General features: G+C 40.6%; 1 protein-coding gene and 1 long non-coding RNA gene across 8 annotated transcripts in view; one reads left to right on the forward strand and one right to left on the reverse strand.

Moving 5' to 3' along the window:
• sox1a (SRY-box transcription factor 1a) overlaps positions 1-5833 on the forward strand; it is an 82349-nt gene extending 76516 nt beyond the window's left edge. For all 7 annotated transcript variants that reach the window (XR_011690998.1, XR_011690991.1, XR_011690994.1 and 4 more), the window contains one exon: positions 4803-5833. The gene's annotated coding sequence lies outside the window, so the exon portion shown is untranslated. The remainder of the gene's footprint in view (positions 1-4802) is intronic.
• A 2376-nt stretch (positions 5834-8209) lies between these two features.
• On the reverse strand, positions 8210-11765 carry LOC139630008 (uncharacterized). Its single transcript, XR_011693128.1, has 3 exons — positions 11438-11765; positions 11023-11327; positions 8210-10696 (listed from the first exon to the last, which is right to left on the reverse strand). It is a non-coding gene; the product is annotated as an uncharacterized lncRNA (long non-coding RNA).
• Between the last annotated feature and the right edge of the window lie 2716 nt (positions 11766-14481).

The raw sequence follows: 14481 nt of genomic DNA on the forward strand, positions 1-14481 counted from the left end.
GCTCTGTTGAGCCCACTACCTCCCCAGCACCTGGCAGAAGACAGGCACAGTTAGTGACTAGCTGGTGAACATTGTGGAGTATTTCGCAGCTAAAGACCCAAACGTTTCCCTTAAGCAATATGCAACACTTTGCTAAAATATCTGCCAACTTTTTAAAGTAATAGTATGTCAGAGTTGTGTTTTTCAGCCTGTTTCACTGCCCCCAAGTGGCCAAAACATCTATTAATGTAGCTTTAAGTTCAGGCAACTAAGGCACCATGGTTGCAATTAGGTATAGATCATGGGTAAAAAGATGCAGTTAACAGCTGGTCCCTCCTGTGACTTCTCTGTGCTACAGGAAGGTGACACTTCCTGGGTTGGAAAAAATATTGCCAGTCAGTGAAATTTAGCAGTTAAATGTATAAAGCAAAGTAAATTGGTAGCACACAAAGTTATTGTGTAGGAGACAGGATACAGGTGTAGCTATTTTATTAAAGGTGCACATAACGTGTCAGTTATGATGTCGTGGGCTTTATCATAATAGCAGCAGTACAGCTAGAGCAGATAGCACTCCTAAAAGTAGATTTTTTTGAGACATGGTACACGTGTGGGAGGAGAGGTACGAACAAGTGGGCGTTTCATTCAAATGAAGCAGCGCAAAGGAAGTTGTTGGTATTTTAGTGGAAACTGGATATTACGCCACATTCAGACAAACATTTGCACTGTGTTAGAACAACACAAGTCCAATTGAAGGACCAGGCTTACTTGCAACACAGCACCTTGCTGGATGACATGACATTGCGTTGCAGCAAAAGCTAACCCTAACCCTTTGGATATATATACTCTGTAAACAGCAGATGCATTTATGTTAGCAACACATGTAAATTTTAAATGTGCATAGCAGGAATTCCCGTAAAGCAATCTGTACTCAAGTCTCCTTCAGTTGATTTAAGCTCTCCTGCTATCTGAAGGCAGCTGACATGTCATTTATCATTTATCATATATAATAAACCTGCAGCCTCTAGTTTGAGAAGTGTCATCATGCACAATGATCCACCGTGTTTAACTTGATTAGATCTTGTGGAAATGACACCAGGCTGCTCTAGAATAACCCAGCTCACCTCTGCACACATCAGACTGTTGGGTTACAACTCAGTTCTGCCTGGTTAAGCAGGAGATGTTGCCAGGCACATTAATCTTATGCGTCATAGCTTCCTTTAAAGCCTTTCTGATGAAACTGGTGTTTCATGTTTTTTTTGTTAAAATACATTTTTATTTATATGATGTGATACAGAGTAATGACTGCAATAACCGGCTAGAACAGACAGCTTTTCTGTGGTCCCAATGATTTTATTGAAGGCTACAACAGATTCAGCTTCTGCATATAACAGTAATTGTGCAGATTTATTTTTTTTAGATAGTCGTGTCGCAAAGTAGAACAGGAAACATAAGAGGCCTGACAGAATTTTCTCCACAAACACTCAGCTGTAGAAGCCATCTGCCTTTGGCTGCAGATTTGTTGTGCACTGCTCTCAGATCTTAAAACTCTGCACTGTCCAGGTCTCTCCATTTGGTGTTTCACTGTGCCCCACTGTGATTGCCATGCCCTACCGTTTTAGTATCAGTGGTGTTAGTGTTAAAATGTGACTGGCTAAGAGGTTAATGATTCATCACCATATCCTTCAATTCATATTCCACTTTACCAAGCCTTTTGTATACAGTACTTCAGCTCAGCAGGTGTGCAGTGAAAGCTAGGGTTTATTGCAACTTGAATTTTTCTTTTATAGCACTGTTCATCAATTCTCTGTAAGCAACTGCTGAGATTACACAAAATGGCAACATCACCAAAAACAGGTCCAACAGGGCCAGACACTCTAGCAGCCAGATAACCAGACAAGTTTTAAACAAAGTTAGCCAAACTTATTTGGAAGAGAAAAGAAAGAACAACTTTGACTTGCCATTGTTATGCACACTCACGTTCCTTTGCAATGAGAGATTATTTGTGACATTATGGGTTTTAAGCCAGTATGCAGTGTAGTGGTTCAGTTTGCTAAAATGTTGTCTTGTTTACAACCTGTCTGACTGTTTGAACAGTTTTGTCTCTGGTCCTGTTGGACCTGTGTAGTGATACAGTGGCATTTTGAGATCTCAGAAATCACTGAGTACGGTGTTATCATAACCAATATCACCACTGGCCAAAACTACAAAAACAACCAAGTTGTATTAAACCACTATTTTGCTTTAAAATGGGAACTCCGAATGATCCAGAGGATGAGTAATCAGTATGCCTGCAGCATTTCCCACCACAGTATCACAATGAAGGTGCAATGGACCGCATGAAAATGAGCTGCACTAGTTAGAGAGGCCGGTGAAGAGAAAACTCTTAAGACTCTGCTGTCAACTTCCTTGTTGGGCTGATATTTACCTACAATATGTAGATGAAGATGAGCTCCAGCAGGAAGTTAATACGTCTCTGATATGAGGATGTGGGACTTTAACTGTCTCTTCAAACACTTAAAATCATCAATCCTGAGTAAAATCAGACATAAAAATGTTTATGTAGTAAATCAAACAAATAATCACACAAGCCTGGATAATTTAGAGATCAGCACATTTATCTTAGTGTCCCTGTGTGCCATTTTTTTTTTTACATCAGACAAACACTTTGATAGCAGTGTCCCAAACATCTGAGGCAAACAGAACAACAAGGGAGGGTCACATGATAAGTTTTAAGTATCCTCCACAGTCCTCCTGTTTGTGTACTCAAAGGAAGGATCTTTAGCCCAGTATTCACTGCTAGTTTTTTCCTTTTTCTTCTCTTTCGACATAAGTGGTTCCACATAGAGTTTCTTTCATGGAGTCTAGGAGACTAACAACTAAGGCTTGTTTTACAGCACAGGTCGAACTATCGCAGGTGCCCAGGAGCAAAAGGTGGAATTTAAAATAAAATGTTAATGAAAACATGCCAAGTGGCTTCCTGTTCCTTACTTAATATAAGCAATAAACCAGATCAGTGAAGCTCTTTTTTCAGCCAGTGAGAGCATTGATCATATCTAACCATTTTTTTGCAGACAAAACAAGATGTATAACACTTTAACGCATTTGGTTTGTAATAAAAACTTTGCAGCAGTCCAGAGTTTTCTGGCGGTCAGGGGTGAAAGTTGAGCTGCTGTTGTTTGAAAGTAATGTCACCTCCTGCATACTTGTCTTTCTTTCTTTCTTTCTTTCTTTCTTTCCTTCTTCTAACTTAAACATACTAAAATGACAGCAGTACTATCACGAACACTGCTTCTTTCTGCCCAAATGGTCCTTGCATCACAATGATTCAACCTCTTCTCTCTGTCTCTGCACTGGGTTTTTAGCCATGTTAGCTGTGTGGCTCTAGGGAAGGCAACGTCTGTCCGTCAGTTGGATCACTGCTTTTGTTCAGACTGAAATATTTCAAAAAATATAGGATGCATTGCTATGAAATCCCCTGACTTTTCCTCTCGTGCCACCAGCAGGCCAAAGTTTTCACTTATTCAATGAAATATCTCTTTAATATAATGAAAGCAGGCGTTCATGGTTCTCAGAGGATGTATCTCTGATGTGATGCCAATCCTCCGATGTTCCCTCTAGTGAAACATTGTGTTTTTTAATGAAATATCTCAACCACTATTGGATGGATTGCCATGAGATTTGGTGCATAATACATGTTCATCTCAGAATAAATTGTAATAACTTTGAAGAGTCCTTAAGCTTTTTATCCAACACCATCATTTGGTCAAAATTTTGATTTGCTCACTTTGTGTTGCTGTAATTGCAAGTGTCTGACTTGTAAATAGCTTTTATGTCAATATCCAATGTCATACTGGGATTTTTCTGAAATTTCCTATATATCCGACTTTGTACTTAATAATACAGAGGTGCTAGAAAACCAAACAGATATTGATGCCTGACATCAGCCAAAGACTGTTGTTATATTGTCAACATACAGTATTTCGCTTCTCACCCAACCGAGTCTGTAATCACACAACTGTCTTGATGATGTGAACTTTTGCAAGTTCTTAACATGGGAATCTTTTCCAGCTTTACCATCCTTCCCACATGACATGACCGCCACAATGACTCGACAGTTCACTAAATCAAGTGCGGTGCACAACACACCTGCAGTGTTTCTCTATCACTGGCTCACACACGTGCAAACCCACCGGATGCTGTAAAGGATTTCTGCTCTTCGGTGGCAGGTGATAATTCTCCAAACAGCAGAGATGGGGTTAATGAGGGGTCAAAGGGTTCAGATAAGAAACAGCAGTTTTATGGTGCCTGCTGCAACCTGCAGCACGCTGATAGCTGTTTGAAGTGGTCGACCTTTGAACTCTGCAGGGTCAAGTGATCAACAAACTGGGTCGTTTAGATAGGTCAGATTGGAACAAGTGAAGGATGTATATGTCACAGCAATATGTCCAAGCAGTACAGATAAATTGTTCTTAATGATTATAACCCTACTCTATTTGTTTCCAGAGCCATTAGATTGTTGTCAGCTGTCGCACTGTTAAAGTTGTGGGATAAATCTGATTCATTTGTAATTGAATTGATAACATTCTTGCTATTAAGCATTCAGCTGATTGGATCGTGTTCATGCATGTGCATGCAACACTTTATATCTATATGTACACATTGTATACAGTATATTTTACATTATAACCCTCAATATGAAACTGCAGGATTCTGGATATTCTGCTCTTCAAGATCTTAATTTATTGACTTTTGACATTTAATATAAAATTTAATCATCATCCTCTCTTTGTCTATCTCTCTCTCTCTCTGTCTGTCTCCTCCAGCAAAGTGTTCACCAGTGGACATGGATCAGTGTGGGGGGACTGTGATTTACAGATAGCACCTCGTCTCCTCTGCTGGCAGGCCATCATTACGACGAGCACGACGAGATAGATGCTGTGGGAAAAAAGACCTTTTGGAAAATGTCAGCAACAGTCAGCGCCCCAAATTTCCTCCATTCACTTTCTCCCCTGTGATGTTCCTTCTCTAAACCCTTTCATTATTATTATTATTATTATTATTGTTGCACAATGTTTTGTATCGAAGTACAGTGTCAGATTTCAGAGCATGTGTTTTTTTTTTTGGTTTTTTTTGCTTATGTGGCTTACCTGAAGATCGAATGTAACAAAAAAACACTAGTTCAAACATCTCTGCAAAAACACACACACTTACAAAAAAAAAAAAAAAAACAGCAAAAAAAAAAAAAAAAAAAACAGCAGTGTTTGCAGCAGCTCTCCTTCTCTATGCCGTTCCACTGGAGCCAGCTTCACTGTCTTAATACTCTTAGCCCCTCAGTTGGCATGTTTTCTATGAACCCGCTGCATTTTCAGATTTGTAAAATCCGTCAAAATGCCTGTAATGAATATTGCTACAGCCTTGAGTGTGTTTAATGTGCTGTTTGACCAGCCCAGCAGGAAATGTTCACAGATCTGGCACTGGGACCAGATCAGGATCGGACAGTCAGTGAGGGAACAGTGTGAAACAGGTGATTCTCATTTGAGCAAAAACGTCTGTCTTTTATGGAGAGAATCGTAAATGAAACAAGCATTTATCATTTGGATATGCTCTGAGATTCTAATTAACATCTTTCCTTTGCATGAGTGTACATGTCATGTATATTTTCTGTTTTTCTATTTTTTTTTTTAAAATGAAAGTATTTGAACAGTTTTCTTGATGGATTAAATGTTACCTTGTGAGACAGGTCTTTGTTATGCACTCAACAATTACATTCTACTCTCTGTCTGTTTGTTGTCTTACACACCTTTTGCTTGAGAAAAAAGAAGAGACTACATATTAAATAAACTCCTGCATCTTATTGCTGCCTAAGAATAAAATATTGTCCTTTCAATCTTTTTTTTTTTCACGTTCAATTTGAGAGGTAAATTAATACTTTGAAGTGAGAAGTTAGAGAAAAGTTTTAACATTTAAACTATGTATTAATTTCAAGGCCTAAATGTGCCCTCAATTATTTTACCATTGCCCCTAAGTAATTGATTTTAGGTAGAGAAGGAGAGGGGTGGGGGGGGTTGATCTGTGTTGGTGTGTGAAAACAGCGAAGCCAACAAATGGAAAATAACTGATAGCATAATTGCAGTGAGTGATGTAACCTTGCTTTATTGATTTTTTTTTTTTTCATCAGTTGGGCTAACATCAAAGTTGGGTCCATAATAAGATAAATTGTTTCACCATTTTCTGTGATAATTTAAATTTTGTTCATTCACGTAGCCTCCTGGTCTATCACTGACTACTCCAGGTGTGTGCAGCCAAACACACAAAGACGAACACTTGTTCGTCAGTGTGTGTGTGTGTGTGTGTGTGTGTGTGTGTGTGTGTGTGCTGAGGTGCAGGCACAGACAGAACGTGTACAGAGACTAGATAATGAGCATCTCAGGTGACTACATGCAGTGATTACCAGGTTGCTGGTGTTATAGGAACTATATCACATAAACATACACTCCCACTCTGTGCACACTTATTCAGACACACACATATATGCACACACACACGCACACACTCTTGAGAGATCCTTGGTTATCACACCCTTCCAGATTGTTCTGAACTACTTATGGAAAACACACACACATCTCAAGATGTGGCCACACTTGCCAATATGAGCCCAGTGTTAAGAACAGTTGTTGTCGTTGTCGTCGTGTGTTTTTTTTTAGCATCTCTAAATTCCTAGCGTTGCTAAGGTGCTTTGGGAGGGGATTAACAGAGGCTGGCGCCGATGAGCAAGCCTCGCAGATTTCCAACCAGCAGGAAAAAGACAAAGAAAGAGGGGAAAGGAGGAAAAACAGCAGAGGGTTAGACAACAGGGAAATGGCAGTAACAGCTTGTATAAACATGATGACTTGAGAGAGGTAAAGAGGTAGAAATGAATGAGCGCTGAGCAATGGAAAGTGAGACTAAATAATAAGCGTCCTAAAGAGGAGGCCTCAACTTTCACACAGACGAGGTAGAGGACACTCACTCTTTTGCTCTTTCTCTCTCTTCTCTTGGCTTCTTCTCCTCTGCATCTACCCAATTTTTTCTTTACCCCTGCCTCCCTCTCCTCTCTCTCTTTTCTTGCGCTCTCTCTCCTCTCTATTTCGCCTCTCTATCTCTTTATTCCCCCCAAGGGCAACAGTTTCAGATCCAGACACTTTTGTCTCTCTTTCTCTCTGTCATAGCTTCAAACAGCGCCGGCGATCAGGTCATACTGATGTGCCCGGAGCATGAGTGACTGTGCCGTCTCAGGTGAACATCTCCCAGCGTGTCCTTGATGACACTCTCTCCCTTTCTCCCATCTCACTGCTTTTAATTAGTGTAGTGAGTAGTGAAGGCAGCAAAGACAGCTGAGCCACATTTACCAATTATCGACCTGTTCGTAAGTACCTCTGTGACGGCAGTGTGGTGCTTTTAATATTTCTGCAGCTGAAAAAAAAAAAAAAAAAAAACCTCACACAATTCCACATGAACCAACCTTGATTTTCGCTAAATCTCTGGATACGTGCTCAGAGAGAAATCAGAATGTATTTTCTAAGAGTGAAAATCTCCATTAGCCAAAGAAGGCACACCAAAGGGAGGGAGGTCCACATGCTTTTCTTTGAATCCTCTCCTCAGGCTCAGCTTCTCAGGTAGAGTGTAACTGGATGCGATCTGTTTGTGGAATACAAGGCACTTGACCAAGGGCCAGCACTGCTCCTCCCTCGCCTCCCATCCCCTCCCTCCCCTATCCTTCCCCTACCTGGGTCAGGTTACCCCTCAGCCCCCCTCCTTCTCCTTTCCTTTCCTTGAGTGGTGGCAGGTAGTGTGTTTTGCAGCCGCATCAGTGTCTGTGGATGTTGAAAAGCATGTGTCTGTATGTTTGTACTCTACCCAGACAGGTGTTTGTGACTCTGTTTGGGCCCGGCAGCTGGGCTCCAGTAACTGTGCCCGTCGCGGCCGCACTGGCTAATGTGACTGGGTTGGCTGAGGTGCGGAGGCGGCTGTCTTTCAACCACTGATCCCTCAGAACTACTCATCTGATCAGGCTGGATCTACGCTTCACGGCTGCCGGGGTCAAACAACCCAACCCCGGGGTCAACCAGCTAATTACAGACCCCTGTGTCCTCTGTCTCTGTCACCACCGGGGATACGGGGAAGGTGGGGCGTAGAGAGAAGAAGACTGAGAGGAGAGAAAGAGAGAGAATATTGACTTAGACATCACAAGGTCAACAATGAGTATAACCAAGCTTTACACTTTTCCCCCTTCAGTTCTGTGAACAGTGGAAGAGTGTGAGGCTCTGGTTTGCAGCATCTTGGTCACACCCTTCCCAGCCCTCAGGCAGAGATAGAAGCTTTAGACCCATGGGACCAGAGCTGCGTCAGAGTGTGGACTAATGTATCAGCCTCCCACTAACTTTACATTCTCGGACTGTTCCAGTTTCTGTCTGCTTTCTTGTCTTTGTTTTCAGATTTACTGTAACGCTCGGCGCAATATGTTGCCCCTGTCACGACTCCATGTTGAGCCAAACTCAAGCTTACGTCCACATGTAGCCTGACCTTTGGCTCTGACCATTGACTCAACTGGGATTTGAAAGATGCTGCGCACTGGCAGCAGTCATAGAGAGATTACATGCAAACACATGCACACATCCGACACAAACACACACACACACACACACACACACACACAATATGTACCAAACCACCATTACATTATATTAGGCTGTGGGTTCATTAATCACAAATGCGAGGGCTTCTCAGCCAACGTAGGAAATTAATCAAAAAAGCAGACATTAATCACATGCATGAACAGCAGTAGTTACACCTGTGACAATGCCATCTGATTTAAACGTGTTACTCCAGACTGTGTTAATGATGCCACCCAGGGCCAACCAAAAGCAACCTCTCCGCGATCACTGAAACAATAATGCACTAACTATGAAGCAATTTTCTTACATGTAGTCAAGGGGTATGCCGATGCACATCGCGCAGGGGTCAGTGGGTGTTGCAGCAATTACCAGGTGCAGCTTTTTTCCTCACAGCTTGACCACTGGGTTTTTCAACCTTGTATTAGTCATATTTCTTTCTTTTTTTTTTTTTTTTCTCCAACCATTTTGCCGCTGACAAATAGATTTTCTTTTTGAAAAAAAAACACGCTGGTGTTGGAAAGGTCTGATTTGCAAAGATGTAGAGTTCCACCAAAATAGAAGTACATGTGGTGTAAAGAAATTGTAACGTAGTTTATGTGAGCGATAGATACAGACACAGGGAAAGCCTCAAGCAAGCCCTGCATGTGTGGTTACACTGCCCTCTTTTGAATGCACTGCAGCGTATCCTAGTGATCTGCTGCAGGACTGGAAATCATAGAAATTAGAGACAGAGATGTAAAGTTGTTGTATAGAAATCCCACACAACTGAAGGTGATTTGTGATGAGACAAAACCAAAGAACCTTTTAGAACAAATGATAATATCATAGTAAATGCAATAACAATATAACACAGTTCAAACAGAAGTTGTATGGCAGTAATACTGTTACATGTGCTCATACACACTTTTTTTACGTGCATGTATTTCCTCTTTTTGTACCTGAATCGCAGAATCTTGTGTTTTATTCCACACAAAAAGAAAAAGGCTTCAGAAGAAAATAAGTTCCTCGTTCTTTCAGATGCAGCTCAAATCTGTTACTGGTGAAAGATGTTAAAAGCTCAAGGACACTTACTTGTTTCTGTCCTTGCACACAAAGGAACAGAATTATAGCAAATGTAACATTATGAGTGTCTAACTTAGGTTTTATTTAATCTTGAGGTCCGTGCAGTTATATACAGAGTGGGTTTTTGTCAGTCTATGAAACTTCTGACGTTGTTCTAAAGAGGAGATGCATTTAAAAGATATTTATTATTCCAACATCCATTTGGAGAGCTGCTCAGTGTTTGTAATGGTATTAATGATTATAATGCCACAAACTTTATGGCAAACAAATCATTCGGATAAAAAATGTAAAATATGGTCCAAGGAAGAAAGAAACAGTTGACCCACTATTTTGAATTCATTCAGAAAGGCCAACCTTTCAGGTGTCTATTCATATAAAAATTCATGTGAACAGAGAATAAAACTTACTTATTAAAACAGGATCCAAAGTTCAAGTGATAATTGTCTCATTTTTTGACAATACTAGAGAAAACAGGATTGGAAAATATCAAATAGACAGACTGTATTTGCTGTATGTTTTGTGCCAAAATTTCAACTCAGCTTGTTAAAAAGAAAGAATGGAAATTTCAGCTGAGAGCTTCAGCACAGTGAACAATTGAGTTCACAGCGAGCCCCCTTCTTTTAGTGTTTTCATTAAGTGTCACATCAAGCAAGCATGAAATGACCTTTAGCTTTATTCAGGTAAGTTTTGAATAAAATTAACATACGTGGGTCTAGTGGTACTCCTTTTACTTTGATAGTGGTGGTAACAACGAAACAATTACAATACATACAGACAGTAGCTGTAATATCACTTAGTTGTCTAATGATAAATTCTTGTCTTCTTCTGAGCCTTTTTAACATTGTCTCTGACCTTGAAAACAAAATGTTTCAGCCAGGATCTCTTGTAGTTCTGATCCGCTTGCTTCTCTCTTGTGGCCACACCGTTCGCTGACCCCTGCAGCCTGACAGGCAGCTCCGATAAACTCATATCACACATGGCAGGGAAACCGAAGACCTGGCCTAATTAGCAGGCGCGACGAGAATGATGAAGAGAGAGGGGGAGAGAAAGGAGGGAGAGAAGATTGAAAATCAAAACGAGGAAGACTTTATTAACAGAGCTGCTGACCCCTGGTTATTTATTCATGGCATTACTAAAGAGGACTTTGAAACAGAGTGGCCTGCCAAGTTCCCCAACAACCATGTTGTGCCCATTTGCTGTTTTGCTCCTGATAGGTTGCTAAGTATTACAAACTACCCTCTCTTTATTTCTCCCCTTCTTTCCATCTCTCCTTTTCTACCTCACATACTCTCATACATGCACTTGACACCTTCCAGAGTAGACTTACCTGTCCAGGTATTCCAGTGATCCAGGCCAAGCCTTGTCAGGTGGAAGAAAGTCTATCCCAGGGCAGAGAAGGGGGAGGAGGAGGAGGAGGAGGAGGAGGAGAGGGGAGCTGCAGTAAGTCTAGCCGGTAGTGGAGTGGAGGAGGGAGGAAGAGGACCAGAGACAGGGGGCAGGTAAAGGGGATCGTATTCAGGCTCCTGGGGACAGGAGGCTTGGCGTGGCACCGCACTGCCCACCCAACATCAACACTCTCAGGTTCCCTGGCTGAGATGGGCCAGATAATCACCCTCTCTCCACAGGGACCATCTGGAGGTAGGGAGGGAGGTGAGGGCCATATTTTATTTCCATAAAACATAAATTCAGTCATTGGCTGGCAAGAAAAAAAAAAAAAACACAAACACTCCTTCTTCTTTCACCTTAAAGCTGACCCGCACAAAACATCCACACATGATCACAATGTGATGCCCAGCACTGAGAAAACATCACACATGTTCACGGTCACAGCAGCGTTCCCCCTCGTCTCTGAGTGTCTCCAGTTTGATTGACGCCTCTATCCCTGTAGAGATCAGAGGACAGCCACTGTGATTATCATCTCACAGTGGTAACCGAGACACCCCTAATCCCATAATAATCCTTCACAGTCAGTCAGCACACGAGTATCCTGACCTCCTGCAAAGAGAACGCATACACACATGGACATTTAACACTTAGCACATACACATTTTTGGAGAAAACAAATAGAAGACTACACAAACTGTCTGACATTATTTTCTCATGTTTCCAGTTCCACCATTTAACTCTAGTTTCCGATAAATGTAAACACAGAGCAGCACCTCACAAGTTCTTTAGCATTTTCCCTCATACTTCTCTGACACGTGCCTGTCACCTTTCATTTACACCCACATCGTCTGGTGTACTTCCTTCAGTTACTATCAAGTATTTGTTTAAATGATTAATTATTATAGTTTCAGGGTCCAGCCAATTGTACACACACACACACACACACACAAACAGCAGAGCCACTTCCTTCTCACTGAATGTATTTTCTGCTCATATGCATCAGAACCACTGAAGCATTTAACATACGTTTTTATATTCTCCTGAAAAAATATATTTATTACCTGCACCAAGGAGGTTGTTTTCACTCATGTCTTGCTTGTTTGTTTGTCAGTAGCAGTAGTTGGTGAAGGAGCATGGGCCATTTAATTTTGCTGCAGATCCAGTTAAAGGGATGAATCCAGGGTTGTTGTTTTTTTTTTTCTTTCATTAACATTGCAAGACGGGTCCTTTTTCAACATTTTCATATTCTTTGGCCTTGGTGGAGGTATGCATTCTATTTTGGTTTAAAAAAATAAAGTGATCATGTTAATGCCATTTTCATTTTCAGACAAGCTCTGGATTTGGTCAGTTTCTGGTGTTTGCCAGCAGGCAGGCACGTGCATGTAAATCCCCGTTCGTTTTTAAACTTAAGAAAAGTGGGAAAGCCGTGTTCACATTTACAAGGGAAGAGCTGGGCCAGACCATCTATGAGACACTTTTCTCTTTTCTGTTCTCCTCTTCTTTTAAGGACACGTTTTAACTTCTGACCTGTGTTTATTTATACCTCTGTATATTCACACTGCACATGCAATGTTCTGTGAGGAAGTTGACGTTTGTCACTGTGAAGTAAGTACGTACCTCTGAAGAAGGGGAGTGATGGCTGGTTTGCTTCATGAAGCCCTAACTGCAGGGAGATGTGCTCAGCGGGGGGTCTGGGAGTCAGCGGATGTCATTGTTTAACAAGCTGTTTCAGCTCTGTTCTATAGACAGTAAAAACTGCAGACTGCAGACAGGACAAAGAAAGACCCTGTAAGTGTGTGTGTGTGTGTGTGTGTGTGTGGACAGGGTAATAACACATACAGACTTGTGTGTGTGTGCTAACCATGTTAGCAAGTTGAAGGGGCACATACCTTATGCACACTCTATGGGGGGTCTAAATTGGGTTATTATTTCACCTCCTAGGAAGAAATTGGTCGCTCTGCTTTAAATTTCTCTTTTTTGTGGCAACATGTGACATAGTGACATTCTTTATATTCAGATATACAAAATATCCTGCGATTACTTCTGATGATTTGAATTTGAATCATTGTAATACTTGAGTATTTTATATTCCTGCTGTTCTTCTATTCCTCACACTTGTGGCATTTTGTGGTGGATTAATCATCATATTTTTCTAGAATTTCTTTATTTTTATTATTTTTTTTATTTCCTGTGAGTATTTACATGGTAAACACAGTGAAGAGACTCTGATGATGGTGACCTGATACCAGCAGTAGACCCAATTTAAGTAAAAAATATACTACATAGGTTCCACAGTTTCAGAAGTATGAGTTCGGTGAAATGGCAGACACTGTCTGTTGACTGAATTGATAAAAAAATTGTGAGATTTTGGTCTTTTTTTTCTTCTTGTGGAGAAAGATATAAAATGCAATCATGTATTACACATGTTAAAATGCTACAGAATTTTCAAACAATGCTTTGTCTGCTACTGTTGCTATAATATTTTTTATTGAAACGTTTGAATCTGATCTTGAATGTAAACATCACTGATGATTTCTTTATTTCATTTCTGTATTTTCATGTTAGAACTAGAGAAGTGAGTCATGCATGGGATTAAATTGGGATGATATTCTCTCATATCACATTATAGGGAATTGTGACCAAAACTCTACATTTATTTTTAGAGTATATAAAAACTGACCAACACGTGACGCCACAAAAGCAAATGTCTGGGGTCAAATTCCTGGTAAAGGTAATTGTCAAAATAATAATTTCTCTACATATGGATGTGTTTTCTTTTTCCTTGTCTTTATTTGTTATCAAGCCATTGACATGGTCACAGTTTTATTAGTGATTTATCAAAGAAGGAGCACAAACCCAATAAGAAACACATCAGAAATGATGGAGTCCATCTGATGTCACAGTGGGTTCACACAAACAATGTGACCACTACAAGATAACAGATTATCTGCAGAGCAAACTTAAGACGTGCCCTTCAGCGTGTGGCCCAGTAACTGCTGTGTGTGCAACTCAAATAATGAACTAATAATGAATTCAGGTTTAGAAATAAGTACATAGTCACTATAACAAACACAGCACTTGTCTTTTTGGGGTTTTTTTTAATGCCAAAACTTCCATTTAACATAATGAACAGCTGTGAACTGTGTTTTCTTCTTCCCTCTTCATACTGTAAACATCTGCTAAAGATAAGACTGCTGGCAAGTTTCCTGACATTCTTGACAATTTAAATTCGGTCAACAGCTGCATCTGCAGAGATGTAATTTGGCATTTATAATTATGTAATGCAAACACTTTGAGCTTAGTATTAGGAATGGTTTTCACTGACTACTATTAATCATTTTCCCTCCGCGGATGGATAACGCAGGCCTCTACTGTCTTCTGTAGGTCCCTTTTCATCACA

The sequence above is a fragment of the Trachinotus anak genome, unplaced genomic scaffold (genome assembly GCF_046630095.1).
Source record: "Trachinotus anak isolate AG129_WGS33_773 ecotype Australia unplaced genomic scaffold, CSIRO_AGI_Tana_v1 ptg000001l, whole genome shotgun sequence".
Taxonomy (NCBI): Eukaryota; Metazoa; Chordata; class Actinopteri; order Carangiformes; family Carangidae; genus Trachinotus; species Trachinotus anak.